Genomic DNA, 14,371 nt, shown 5'->3' on the forward strand with positions numbered 1-14,371 from the left:
GCAGTCGTTACTGAAAATTACTGTCGAAGAAAATACAAAATATACCACAATTTTACTTGTGATTAAAGTACAATTCCTAACTAAACTACTACAGGACAATTTTTATTTATTTTATTTGTAATGTTGTTTGTAAAATAAGATAGTTGCTTCCCTCTTTCTGATGTTTTATGAAACATGTCAAAGCAAATGACTTGAAAAGAGTCTACATAACGCTGACGTGACCGCCCGATGTAGCGCTACACTTCGATGGTAAAGGATATCGCAGTAAATCGGTTTTATTTGGTATATAAACCCCCGACGGATCTAGAAATTACAGGGCGTCATCAGCAGCGATCTACTTGGTTTGCGCTCGGTGTGTGAGTAAATCCAGCTGGTCGTTTGTTCGATTTTGGCCCATTTTCTCTTGGTTTTGTCATCAGGAAGGTCTTTTCTGGCATAAGTGTCGGTTTAGGTTTGCGTGATTTGTATTTCTGGTTGATAATTTGTGATTCAAGGAACGACTTGCGAGTTTCTCCACCATTTCTTTGTCTGTATGACAAAATTGTTCACATCAAAAATGTTTTCCAAGCAACATGTCCGACTTTTCTGCAAGCAAACGTCACCTTTTTTCTCAACACTTGAGTCTCTACACCATAACAAGATAACAAATTTTCTTCAGTTAGACAATTGTAGATTAACACTGACTATAGAACGTGTGGTAGGCCTTACTTGAGTATGACTTTATTCTGTGGGCGTTTTAGTCGACACAGCAGGATGGGGAGTAAATAAATCTGGAAGAAGTGGCTGAACAAAATTCCTTGTATGTAATGTCTCGAAGAATCAAGTTGAGTTGTCATGGGTCAGTTTCTGGTGAATTACTAAAAGAAAGTAAATTTGTCATGTGGGCTTGTCCACTGCGGAAGGTTTTTACCAAGAGTGTGGCCAGTCTCGAACCGGTACCCAAGCCAACTTCGTTCAAGCGCAAGAGAATCGAGCAAAAAATGTGGTAAGATAAGAACACATTCTGAACTTTTTAAAAAGATTTACCTAAAATAATAATTGTATTCTTGTTTTCTAGTCGTACTAGCTAGTCGGATTGGTTTTATCCTACATGGGCTATTTTATTTATTGGAAATCATTTTATTCAAATTATGCTAATTTATAATTTTTGAGCTTTTAGTTAGGGGGGCCTAGTTGATATAGAAATAGAACCACATCGAAAACAGCCTGAAATAAAACTTATCAAGTAGGCCTACACCTAATCAAGTAGGCCTACACCATATCAAGTACGGAAAAATTTAACTGTTGAAATAATTTTGTTGGCCTGCTGGCACACAGAGAATGCTTTGGTTTAAAAAGTGAAGCTTTGTGTGTCTTCATTGTCTCGTTTCTTTGCAACGTTGTTTTTTTGAACTTTGAATTGAAGTCTGATTCACCCATAAAGTATGCCTATTGTTCTGTCAAATATTCCAACATTTTCATCTGATGAGCTAACTTATTCGTGCATCTCAGCAGTCTATATGGGCCTATTCATATTTATTTGATTTCGTCAGAAATAATTTTAAAATGCCTGGTAATTTTATGACTTTCTATGAAACTACTTGTGATACTACTACTTACTAGCTATACAAGATTTGTCATGGAAATTGGTAGAAATACATGATATGTTACTTAACTTGCGGCCCAACTGCCAACTTGAAGTCATTTGACTTGTGACTTTGTTCGCTTTGGACTTTGGATAGGACTAGGAATCTATATGAGGAAGGTGGTTGTAATTTAAATGAATGTTATAATTTCTTTCCCCCCCCCCATCTTGACTTTTGTCTTCTGATTGTTGAAATTATGGATATTAATGTTTTTTTTATCGTGAATTTGTTGTCAATTGGCTGTTGACACAGACAGTGTGTCATGAATGTAATTGTAAAGCACATGTATTTCACAACAAACACCACTTATGGTCGAACGAGTCAAGAGGAATATATTTCCACTCTCCAGGGTAAAGCAACATTGTGTTCAAGGAATTTGTCCTTTTGTCAAACTATTTTTCATGTATCAAGGTCAAGCACAATTCATGACTTTCTTTTTTGAAAACGAAGAAATATTTCTTTTGAAGAAAAACTTGGTATCTGATATAAGCAGGTTGTTTTGAAACCATTGTTCTGGTTTTTTTTTTCATCTAAAACTCAAAGTCATCTTTTCTGGATTATCTGTTATGGATGCAATAGTTACAGTTTTTTTATAGAATTCTCCAGAATGCACAGTATTGCTTTTAAATGAAGATAAACACCAACTACAAAACATTCCAAAGACCTTGTTTTAATGCGGTGTGCTTCAGACCCCCCCCCCCCCCAAGTTTTGAAAAACCTTGTGAAGAATATTGAACTTTATCCTCTCTTCATTTGTCCTGATCACAACAAAATATCAAAAACAACATTGAGAAATAGAGATGAACTTTCTTTACACAACACCATCATTGATTTTATGCGTCCTTATTCAAGAGGTCTACATGGGATTATTATATTTATGGACAAACAGTTAACCGCTCTTGTCATTGTGAATTTAGAATTCTACATCGTTTTTCTTTGGTCACTGAATCAAATTAATTGTTTGAAGCCAGACAGATTGCAATCTTCCTTTTATCAGTTTTTGAACACAATGCAATTTCTCCATTTTATTTAGATAAAAGGCAACAATGATTTGTAAATCATGATACAATTGAGACATCTTGCATACTTTGAAGACTGCCAAGTTCAATAAGAGGGACACTCGAGTCTTGGATTTTGCAAATTCTAATTGATGATGCCCTAGGTGATACAGTCTACAATTTCAGAGTTCTGGTTTAAGTATTGCACCTTCAGAAGTTCAGTTCTACACAAGCGTTCGGTAATCTTATTATTTTATTTTGTTTTGTTACTTCAACCTCTGGATAAGTTTAGCCAACAGAAACATTGTGAGTTAACAGTTATTGAATGTGAAAAAAATATCAACCAACAATTGTAAGCACAACGTGCAGCATCATTTTAAGCATGAAGAATACAGCAGTTAAACACCAGATTCAAGCTGCAAGAACAATTTTTTTGTAAAAATGTGTCACCATTATTCCACCCGGAAGGGAAGGGTTTTGTTTCGTGTGTTTTCTTTTTCGTAGTTTCTCAAAGCCAGGAAGAAATGCTGCAAGTCTACCTGCTTAATCACTCATGAACATGGAAATAAACACAAGATGATTGGTCCTAGTGGAGCACTCGCACGCTAAAAAAGGTCAAGATTCACTGAAGAAACATGCCAGAAAATGGATACCACAAGAATCGTAAATATTCACTGAAAAGGATGAATCCGTTGTGTTGAAGGAAATTCTAGAGCGTTGTTTTATAAATTTCAGATTGGAGTGTTTCAGTTCAAGGGATGTGTTCCAGTTGTTTAACCATTCATGAGAGATGTGGCTTGGGGCGTTTTCTTTTTTTTCTATCGAGTGTCGTTTTGTATACAGATGACTTCGCTCTTCTTTGGTGTGTACAACTCGGATACTGAGCGTCAATTCGTGGTACCAGTTTCCCTGACAGTCGCTGATGTGTATAAACTTTGCCAAACAGGTTCTTTAAAAAATAAAATTAAACCCGAAAGTCTACAATTTTATCGTTTTGAAAAACAAAACTTAATAATCACTCAATATTCAACAATTAGCACTAAAAAAAATAATTTGAATCAGTAACAAGTTAAAAGCTTATTATCTAGCAAAGGGACGTGATCATTTTAAGTTTGTCATCCGATAGCATTCAATTCAAATGGATAATGTCTGAATATGCTTGACCAATGAGTCGTCACTCAATAAGCTTGTGCTATTGTAGGTTTTGGTTGTTTTCCCTCTTTTAAGTTTTTGTGTTATGTAGATTTCTCAACCACCGTCGACATGAAAGGCAAGCTGCATGCATTCAATTCAACATAAGACTCTTCACGCTCATGGGCAAGAACTAATTGAAACCTCGTAAACCCGCGTGCACAGAATATGGTAAAAAAATCGCATTGTTTTTAAAGGTCAAAATCTTTAAAAGTATCTTTTATTGCATGAAAAATATGCATTATCCTTGTTAATGATGAAAGGATATTTTAATCAATTTTGTGGATTGTGGTCCACTTTTTAAATCTTGGCACTTAAAGATTCTATACTTGACACATTTTTGTGATACATCAAATGGTGTGCTTTGCCATGGACGTTTTTCCCCCTCCCTGTGTTTTCTCCCAGTGTTTGAGCTGTAGGTTTTGGCTGCTCGGCTACCCGGCTGTCCAGATATGAATGCGCCCTAAAACCTTGAAGGTGTACCTGTATGCCACAACGCTTGTGAAATACCCTTAAAACAGTAAGATTATGCGAGTTTCAATCAGAAAAAAATGCTTAAAAAAAAAAAAAAAAAGACAATATTTTCTTAAATTGCCAATGTGAATTAAATTATAACTTAAATTTACTTAATTAGGGAAATCTTGCTTGTGTTAGGTTTTTTCCATCCCTATTGAGTTTTGAATGTAGGTCGGTGGTTTGATTGAAATAGATGCTCAGGATTTCATCGCGAGTTCAACTTGGTCTCTTCTGCTAACCAAAGACAAGCTCTCAATGTCTCCAGCTGTAAAAACGTAGTGTTCACACCGCTTTTGAAAGGTTTTTTTTAATTAAATGAAAACTGCATTTAATCAAGTAGTTTATGTAAACTGCATCTACATGTACTTTTTGACAAAGCTCAAAACAAGCTGCAATTTCTTGAAATTTCAATGGCTGATTTGATATGAAAATAACCCGGTAGAGATAGGAGTTGTTGTAGAAAGATTTCTTCCCCCCTCTCAAATTTTAAATGTAGGTCTACATTTGGACAGAAAAAGTACCTCGGTATCATCATGCCATCAAACTTCAAGGTCACATACCAAGTTTGCAAGATCTTTGGCTGGGTAGCTCTTGTGGAGTAGGATCACATTTGAAAGGTTTTTTATTTATTTACTGCTGGATCACATCAAGGTTCAAAGAAAATACTGCACCCATTTATCACTATGAAAACTAAAAGCAATCATGAAGACAAGACGCTTAGTGTACTGCAAAACATCTAAATCAACTCCAAGAAGTTCAAAGTCAAAAATTTGATAATTGTCGTGTTTTTGTGAGCCTAACAGCAAGGACAGAATATGATAAAGTCAACTAGCATCAATTGCAATTTACTCGTGTGTAGTGTACTTGCATTGGTCGTTTCCTTGGGATATGTTTTGTGTTTTTCTGCTTTCCATCCACTTTTAGAATTGCTGCTACATGTAGATGTACATAATGCGCATGAAGATAGCGTCATTCTGTTGATCCGTCTTTTCCTGTCAAAAGTCTTGAAATCCTCTGCCAAGATCCTGTTCAAGTAAAACCAAGGATAAAAGAAAGAAGACAAATGTCAAGGATCAAATTCAAGTAAAGTTAAGGATTAAAGAAAGAAGAAAAAAACCAAGAACCCAAGTTCAAGAAAAGCTAAGGAATGGTTAAAGAAAGAAGAGAACTGCCAAGAACCGAGTTGAGCTCAGGATAAAAGAAAAATGTCAAGAACCAAGTTCAAGTAAAGCCATGGACAAAAGAAAAAGAAGAAAAATGCCAAGAACCAAGTTCAGGTAAAGCTAAGGATAAAAGAAAAAAGGAAAAAGGAAAGAATTTGAACCTTGTATCTCATTGATAAGTGGAGTTAATCTCCATGGACAAACGCCAAAAGTAACAGACTTTGTATGACAACTACCAACAGCCAAGACAAAAGTATTCTCATGGTTAAGATGTGGACCCTTAAAGAAAATACTTGTATGATCAGGTTCGACCTTGTATGTACATGACAACTAACAACAGCTAAGACGAAAGTATTTGGCATCATGTTTGGAATTTGATTTGGTTTTGGAAGTTGTGCACATGTGTAATTTAGGTTAGGGCTTCACATAACCCGTTTTGTTTTTGTACCTAATAAACCTCATCCAGCAGAACTCGCAAGTCTGCTCGCACACTGTTCATCGTGAAGAAATTAGCATGGATTGATCACCATTCGTTCACCACCTGCTTCCTCCAAACCTCTCGTGTCACACACACCATTGATGACTAATCGAATCTCTCCTTATGTATGGTCTCCACTGTCGCCTTCTACAACCACACACTTCTTCAGCTTTTGGGTGAATCTGTTGCATTTTAGTTGTGTTCAAGAAAGAACTTTCGATGTTTTTAGTTTTCTTTTTGATCTACCTTTTTTAATATTTCACCATTTCGCTCTAACCTCATTTTTGGCTGACAACTCTGTGTTCATGATAAAATTGATTGTAGGTTTTCCACCAGCGTGTAGGGTATTTTTGTTTCCCCCCTGCTTTTGCAATAACCCAGGTGGTTCTTTTGTGATGATCTGCGCTGCTGTGTTTCTCGTTTTATCCGTTTTTCAACCCGCCAACCAACCAGTATACAGCTACATGCTTTGGCACTCTCCATTTTCACAAAGATAATGCCTTCGTTATGCAACCAACATTCTCTGTCTCTAATCAAGTGTACTCCCCTGCACATCATCTGGCTAATAGTCGGTAGTAGTGACGGTAAAGCATTTTCCTTCTTCCAAAGTTCATTAGTAGATTGTTTTCTTTAATTTACGTCCCACTTCTTTCCACTGAAATATCTGTAAGAAAAACGCTTTTAACTATTAACAGTTGTTGATCAATTTTGTCAGTTGTACCCACTCTCAACCTGCAATAACAGTCCTATCATTTGAAAAAGAATTTATTCTTTCAATTTATCTTGTATCACAGAATGAATGCACCCAAACACCTGTTAAAACTTGATTAACATTTCTGTTAAGGGATCCAACCTTTGCATGTTAACAATACCAATCAACTGAATTTCAATGGTGCTATATTTAAAAGTGAATGTTCTTCAAACGTGATGGGTTAGTTTGCAATTGAGATTAACACTTGCCATTGTTTAGCAATTAGGGTAGCTAGGGGACACCTTTTTGTGTTTGCATTTTGTTATCATACAGCTCTCAAGCATTTGCACCATGTGAAAGCATCTCAAGAAAATGCATCGTCCAGCGGTTTACATCTGAAACACTGCTCTCGTACCATTTGTTTACATCAGGTCCACCTTCAGTTAAACGTTTGGCTCCACTATTGAGTCCTGTCATGCTTTTCGTCAGGTGATTTTGTTAACCTACCTCGTTGCGTTATAGCTTCTTAGCATCAACAATTTTGCCTAACCAAAATGCACGTTCATCAAAGACTGCTTACTCTGTTAAAGTAATTTACTTCTTGCTTGATTATTTGGAGAGTATTCAGATAAAAAGGTGACAATAGACTTACTGTTCCTTTTGCTTACTAAAATCTGAGCAATGTTTAGAGCAATGGTTTATCTGCTGCCACTTGGCAACCTGAAGTCTCTCAGTTTGACGTCTGTTTTGGTTTAATTTCGTTATTTTTTGGTTAAAATCAAATGTTTTTATATTTTAATACTTGATCAGCGTGTGCTTCAGTTTTGTGGGGTTTTTCGCGTTTTTTTTTGTTTTTTCCCCTTCCTCCCATTTTCTTTTTGCATCTCTGTAGGTAAATGATCTAGTGTCTGGGATAGGTGGATTTTCACAGGCTTTTGTAACACAACAGGTTAATACCCGAGTATCATCAGTTGCCCTACGAGTTAATTTGAGCGCTGTACTTTTTGACACAGGTGACTTGTTATCATCAAAATAATTGTTAGAATTGAGTCTTGTAGTGAAGTAATAGCGATGTTGTATGATAAAAACGAGATGCGTATGTGTGTACACGGTACATTGCCAGGAATTCAACCATTACACTTTTGAAAAGAAATCAAAATTACTGAAAGATTTTTATCTCTGTGAGTGTATTTCTCTGAATTTAAAAGGAAATTAATGTTGGGTTAACTTACATGTGAAGTTCGTATAGCGATTGTGGTTGTTGTGTTGGGGTTTTGAGGGAAGGGCGAGATAATCTGTTTTTTCTTTCCAGAAATAATAGTTTGCCTTTTTGCTGGCCTGGTTGAGATAATTTGTGATTTCAGCACCTGGAATTCTTTTGTGTGAGTTGGCATAAACTCGTGTCTCCAAGTCGTGGTCCACTGTGAAGCAAGGGTTAGATAAGATTTGTATGTTTACCCATTTACTCCTCCCTCTTGTGATATTCAAATGGATTTAAATTCAGCCCCTATGCTTGAACAACGCTCGTTGATTTAATGATAAAGCAACTTAAATGAATAACTTAAATTTGTGTGTACAAAGTACCCGGTTTTATTTTCACGCCATTGTTTTTAACAAAATTTCAGATTATCTATGATAAAAATGTTAAAAATTAAAGCGCGTTGTAACTATAATTGTTTTAGACTAGGGAAGGGCGGAATAATGTGTTATTCTTTTCCAGAGTCCGAGCTCGGCTACTATTGTTGTGATCCCCACTTGGTTTAAGATTCGTGGAAGTATGATGGTGCAAGTGTGAAAAGCACAGGCAAGTGGTGTAGTCGTGGATCTGATTGTTTTGTTGCCATGTTTTTGGCCATTAATTTGGTAAGCACTCAATGTTTTGTGCCGGATATCCATTGAAAAAACTTGTGATTGTAACAAATAACTTGTACTCAACATTTGTAAAAGCTAACTGAGCTTATCAGTGGGTTGGTGATAAACTGAGTTGTTGGTGGGTTTGGGTGGTTAACTGAGTATTACTTCGTTGTGTTTTGTTTTGGGCTTGGGATTGGGGGTGTTTTTCTTCCTCCTTACAGATAGAACTCCTGTACACGCTAAAGTCCCGTATAGAATAAAGAATTGGATCTTCAGAATTTGAATCCGAGAGGGAAAAATTGCTCTGTATCGTCAATAAGGAATGAAACCCAGTAAAGTCCATAAGAGATCACCACGCAAGATTCGACTCTCGCAGCATTAGTTTGCAAGCATCATTTCAAGAATCCTCGCTCATGTTGTCCCAGTTTCTCTATGCATTTGATCGTCCCATCAAGCCAGTAAATGTGAGACCCCTCAAGAGCAAATTGCAAGTTGGTTGGCCCTACTGTTTACACCAATGACCTTTTTCCCAAGTCTGAGACTTTTTCGAGCAAAAAGTAAGTTCTTGATTATCAATTGCATTTCAACTCATGAACGCTTGCATAAAATTTAGGTTTGGGTCGACTTGTATTGGGGTAAATCTTTTCTTGCATTACAACTTGAATATTGAAGCAAGTTTCAGCGCCAGGGATTTGTCTATGCTTTTTGTATACATGCGCTAATCGGTGGCGTAATTGTGGTCTACTATAATTAATGTAGGTGTTTTCTTCAAGAGTTGAGATTAATTGTGTTTAACATGTGTTACTGTAATTTTTTGTTAAACATTTGTGTGTACGGTTCCAGAATGGACGGGGAGAGGGGTGGGGTTAAGTTTTCAGGTCTATTTTTAATTGCAGATTATAGAAAAGAATTGCTGAGCGGATCATTGTGTGCAAGTTCTGTTACTTCAAATGTGATACATGTTCTACAATTGTAAAAACGTGAATTGTACGAAAGGTATTTCCCGTTTTGTCCAAATCCCAACATCCCGTAATGATTTGCTGTAGATGATGAAAATGTATCGGAAATTTAGTAAGAAATATGAATGCTTAATGAAGGGTGAACAGTAGATAATACTGAGGAGTGGTTTGTTTGTAATGAAATGGGGGGGGGGGGGAAATGGAAATAATTTACAGTTGAAAAATAAGCACGTGTCGGTGATAGATCTTCCAAAAAAAATGGTGTTTAAGGTGTACATGTATGCAAAACTTTCAAGATGTATTGAAAAATTGGAGAGGAAAAGATTGGAGGGAAAATGTTTGTGTTCATAAAAGTTGTGGGAAAAATAGTTTGCTTGTAATTGGGTAACATGTGGGAAAAGATTTTGTTTGTCTTGAGTTGCAGATGGAAAAAGCGGATGTAAATCTTACTGTGCCCATGAAATGAGATGACGGGTTAAAGTAAAAGCTTCTTCGGTTTGGTGAGAATTTTCTGGTTACCGTTTGTGGTTGAAATTCTTAAAGTGGGATAAAGTGTTATTAAATGATGGGGAAATTGTTTCTGACCGATAGAGTATAACCGCTATGTAAAGTGTTGTGGTTGGGTTTTTGTAAGCATGGGGATGGAATATGTTTCAGTACAGTTGCATTGCAGATACGGATGAAAATGTGGCGTTGCTGGATGACGTTTGCAAATTTTTGACTGATCGTGTCGCCGTGCTGCTAATTACTTTGTAACGGAGAATGTGCTTGCATCGCTTGGTAGGAAGTCATTTTATAATTTATCTGAAGACCATAACTCGACAAAATTGTAAATTGTTTTTCAAAATGAATTCTAAGAATGTAAATGCATGGTCAAGTGAAATTGTTTTTCTTAAAAATAGACATCTTAACAAATGCATGTGTGCGAAAGCCACTTGTTGGCGCAATAGGGAAAAGAATGCCTTGTTTTGTTTTAAAGCTACAGATTGCAAGGGAAGCTTCACTCCCATTCGTAAAGCATACACTCCAGCTATTTGGTCTCTTCCTAGCATTGGCATCTTGGATGGTTAGGACATGGTTTCTAGTACACGCTGACACATGCCGAGGTTCCCCACTGAGGTCTGGTACGGTTGTTCATGTAAATTTTTGAATTTTTCAAATAATTGTGCTGAATTGCATGGCTATTGGGTGCTTTCTTGGGGGGAGTTTTTTTCTATCTTTAACAGATGCAGTAAACATCCATGATACATTGATATTTTCCGGGAGTGAAGGCTATTTCAACCCATTTCACATTGGGGGAAGGTTTGACCCTACGATGCCTGTTAGAATCGTGCAGTAATGAAAATCTACCACTAACTTATTCACTTGAATGCCCATGCAAAGAGTTTGATGTGGATGGACCTAGTGCAGGGATAAATGATGGTGGAGGGTGAAATTCAACCGAAGGGCGTAGTGCGATGGGAACCTGGAATGAGTGGGGACTAGTGAAATACATAGAGTACATAAGCTGACCAGTGACCAAGAACTTAAGGAATGTGACTGCAAATGACATAGTGAAGATAAGAGGAAGATAGCCTGGCCACTTTCTCTTTTGCTTTGATTCCTTCGTGCTGTGTGAGGTCACCTGCCTACTCCACTTCAAGTTTTTTTGACAGAGGGAAGAGATGGAAGTGGGGTACGCAAGACGTCACATGGTTTTGAAGGTAGACACATGCTAACGTAAGGGAAAGCGGTCTGGTTGTTTGAACTTGATGTGCTGTTTTGAGATGAGTGGAGTAGACTGTCTAGACTGAAAACAAAGGAAAAAACGGGCTGGTGCGCGGACGAGGGGATTGACAAAAGAGTGAGGTAATTGGGCCACTGCAGGAGGGATTAAGCTTAGGAGGGATACAAACCAGCGCAGGACCTAGACGGGACCGGAGACCTTGACAACACCTGACGTGGACGACGATTGGCTCGGATGGAGGATGGCTGAGGGACCTGAAACTGGACGGGGTGACAAGGAACCTGGACGGAGGGACGAGGAACCTGGACTGGATGAACGAGGGACATGGACAAGGGACGACCTAAACAGTGGATCGGCGATGGACCTGGACGGAAATGACGAGGGACCTTGACGACAGACGACCTAGACGGAAGATCAACGATGGAGGAGGACGAGGGACCTGGACAGAGGATGAACGAGGGACACTGACGACCTAGACAGGAGGATTGGCGATGGACCCGGACGGAGGAGGAAGACAAGGGACCTGGACGACAGATGACCTAGACAGAGGATCGACGATGGACCTAAATGGAGGACGACGAGGGACCTAAATGGAGGACGACGAGGGACCTGGACGACCTAGACGGAAGATCGGCGATGGACCTGGACAGAGGATGGATGATGGACGACCAAGACCGAGGATCAGCGATGGACCTGGACGGAGGATGAGGGACCTGGACTGAGGACGAGGGACTTACACGGAGGATGTAGTGACAGGGGAACTGGACAGTGGGAAGGGCGTCGGACAACTTGGAGGCGTGGGAACTTGCAGCTAATCAAAGGGTATCAATGAATAAGACTGACAAATGTTCATTGCTTTTGAATTTAGCCAAAATGATTACAAAGTACAAAAATGCCAAAAATCTGACCTAATTATTAAATCCAGGTTCTTAAAATCTGCATTTTGAAAAGAAGCCAAAAAGAATTTTAAAAAGTTAAAGAAACAAATTTGATACTAATATTTACGACGGACATTTCAAAAAAAGAAAAATGTGATTGAAAAAATCGTGAAGTTGAAATATCAATATATCAAGCATTTTTGAAAGACATCATTTACTTTGTAATTCACTGATAATATCTGGTCGCCTACTTGCTCTAAACTGAAAGTTAAACTTATGGGCGAAAATACCTTGACTGTTATAATTGCAGAAAATATTTGTCATTCAACATACTAAAACCAATTAAGTTGATATAATAAAAAAAAAGTTAATCGATTACCAGATTATCTCTTTTAAAACATCTTTGAACGAAACAATTTATCATGTTACAACTGGATGTATTTTAAACCTTTACCAACAACTTTTGAATTCCATTTGTTGAATCTTTTTTGAGAACTGACATTTACGGTACTCATTTTGTTATTTAACATTCCTTTGAAACGGCCATTTTTGTCACTGGCAATCTGATTGTGTTACTATAAAAACAATATTACCACACTAGCTGCATATGAAACTATTCAGTGGCCATCGTATTAACTTGTAACATACATAGATACATTATTTTAATTCAGAGGATAGATTGATTTAAGTACAAAATATTTTGAAATAAAAATCCAACTTTTACACTCAAAAAATGTGGGTGGAATCGGCCGGCTATAAGGGGAGATGAGGAGGCCGGTTTTTCTGGACAAATTTATAAACAAAAACAAGCATTTTAATGAAGAAAAAAGTGCACTACTCTTCTTAGTATCTCAATTTGAAACAAACGGCATCAACATTGAAGTTTTACTTTTAGAAACTGTATTGATGTGAAAATGGTCATTTAAAAAAACCAAAATCATACACAAAAAGAAGTTAAAATGTAAAGTGAACATCTCGTGAATCAAAAGATACTCTATTTGATATACCAAAAGGTATACATTGGACATGTACATGTAAAAAAAAATTTATTTATCGAATTGAAACACTTGTTTCAAGTGATCATATGCATATTTTTTAGATAATTGCCTTGTACATTTTGGTAGGTATTTTGTTTAAAAAAATGTCAGAAATATTACTGAAAATGGTACACTAATCAACATATCAATGATTTTAGATACACTGTATTTACCTTGTTATATAAACTATTATGGTTGAATTTGGTACCTCTAATCACATCTATCTTCAAGTGGAAAATCAAAAAAGGAAAAATATAAAAGAAAAAAAAAAAAAACATAATAATAATAAATTCCCAGAATCAAAATCTAGCAAAGATATTAAGTTTAAGGAACTGACAATGGTTTACGTAGACAGTATAAAAAATAACTTGACAAGTTCATGTACTTCATCCGAATTCTTTAAATCTAGTTTTCATGAGAAAACGTTCAATGAAAAGAAAAATCCATGGTAACTGAACTAGACCTTAAAATAGACATATAAAAAGTAATGCTCATACATTTAATTCTGCTAATTTTTCAACGAACAGTGATGACATTGTATCGAATTTAAAAGACATAAAATAAGAAAAGAAACGGTAATGTGTTGCACCAAAATTAACAAAATGAATAATAAATTATCGATTAAATTTGTATGCACTAAAATTAACAAAATGAATAATAAATTATCGATTAAATTTGTATGTTCTGAAACCCCAAATCTCAAAACAAGTGTTTGACTCAAAAGTTTAAAATTCTTATGTTCCAATTGTTTGAAAGTTTGTATCGCCTTATTACGACATAGAATGTCGAACCATGATTGGTGTGCTCACTCTGTCATTTGGGAAATTTTGTTTGCCTTATAAATGTAAGTCAATATTGTGTCAGTAAACAAAATGCAAATTGCTTCCCACTTCTATCTGTATGTTCAAAAATCATAATACTTTTTCAACCTACCATGTACAGCTGACCATGTATGTAGTTTACACATAAACACATTGTTGGGACAAACAACACGTATGTCTTGAATTACACCATTTTGGGGCTTGTTAACTTGCATATCAATTTTTTATGTCATTGTTGGAAGGTGTTTACAGTTAACTGAACAAAAATGCACTTATTTGTGAATTATGTACATCATTTGAATCTAAGTTAAAACAAAAAAAACAGTCAAAATGTTATTGGTTTTTTGTTTGTATCTGTATCATGTGCTCAAAAACTTACAATTGCAATATACACTAACATGCACATGTGTACCTCTAAACTGTCCTAATATTAA

The 14,371-nt window shown here is 36.5% G+C and overlaps 1 long non-coding RNA gene across 1 annotated transcript; it reads left to right on the forward strand.

Annotated features, from left to right (window-relative positions):
* The first annotated feature begins 312 nt into the window (after positions 1 to 312).
* Positions 313 to 13,951, forward strand: LOC139936179 (uncharacterized). The gene is made up of 2 exons (XR_011785910.1): positions 313 to 985; positions 2,659 to 13,951. It is a non-coding gene; the product is annotated as an uncharacterized lncRNA (long non-coding RNA).
* The last annotated feature ends 420 nt before the right edge of the window (positions 13,952 to 14,371 follow it).

This window comes from Asterias amurensis, chromosome 1 (genome assembly GCF_032118995.1).
Source record: "Asterias amurensis chromosome 1, ASM3211899v1".
Classification (NCBI taxonomy): domain Eukaryota; kingdom Metazoa; phylum Echinodermata; class Asteroidea; order Forcipulatida; family Asteriidae; genus Asterias; species Asterias amurensis.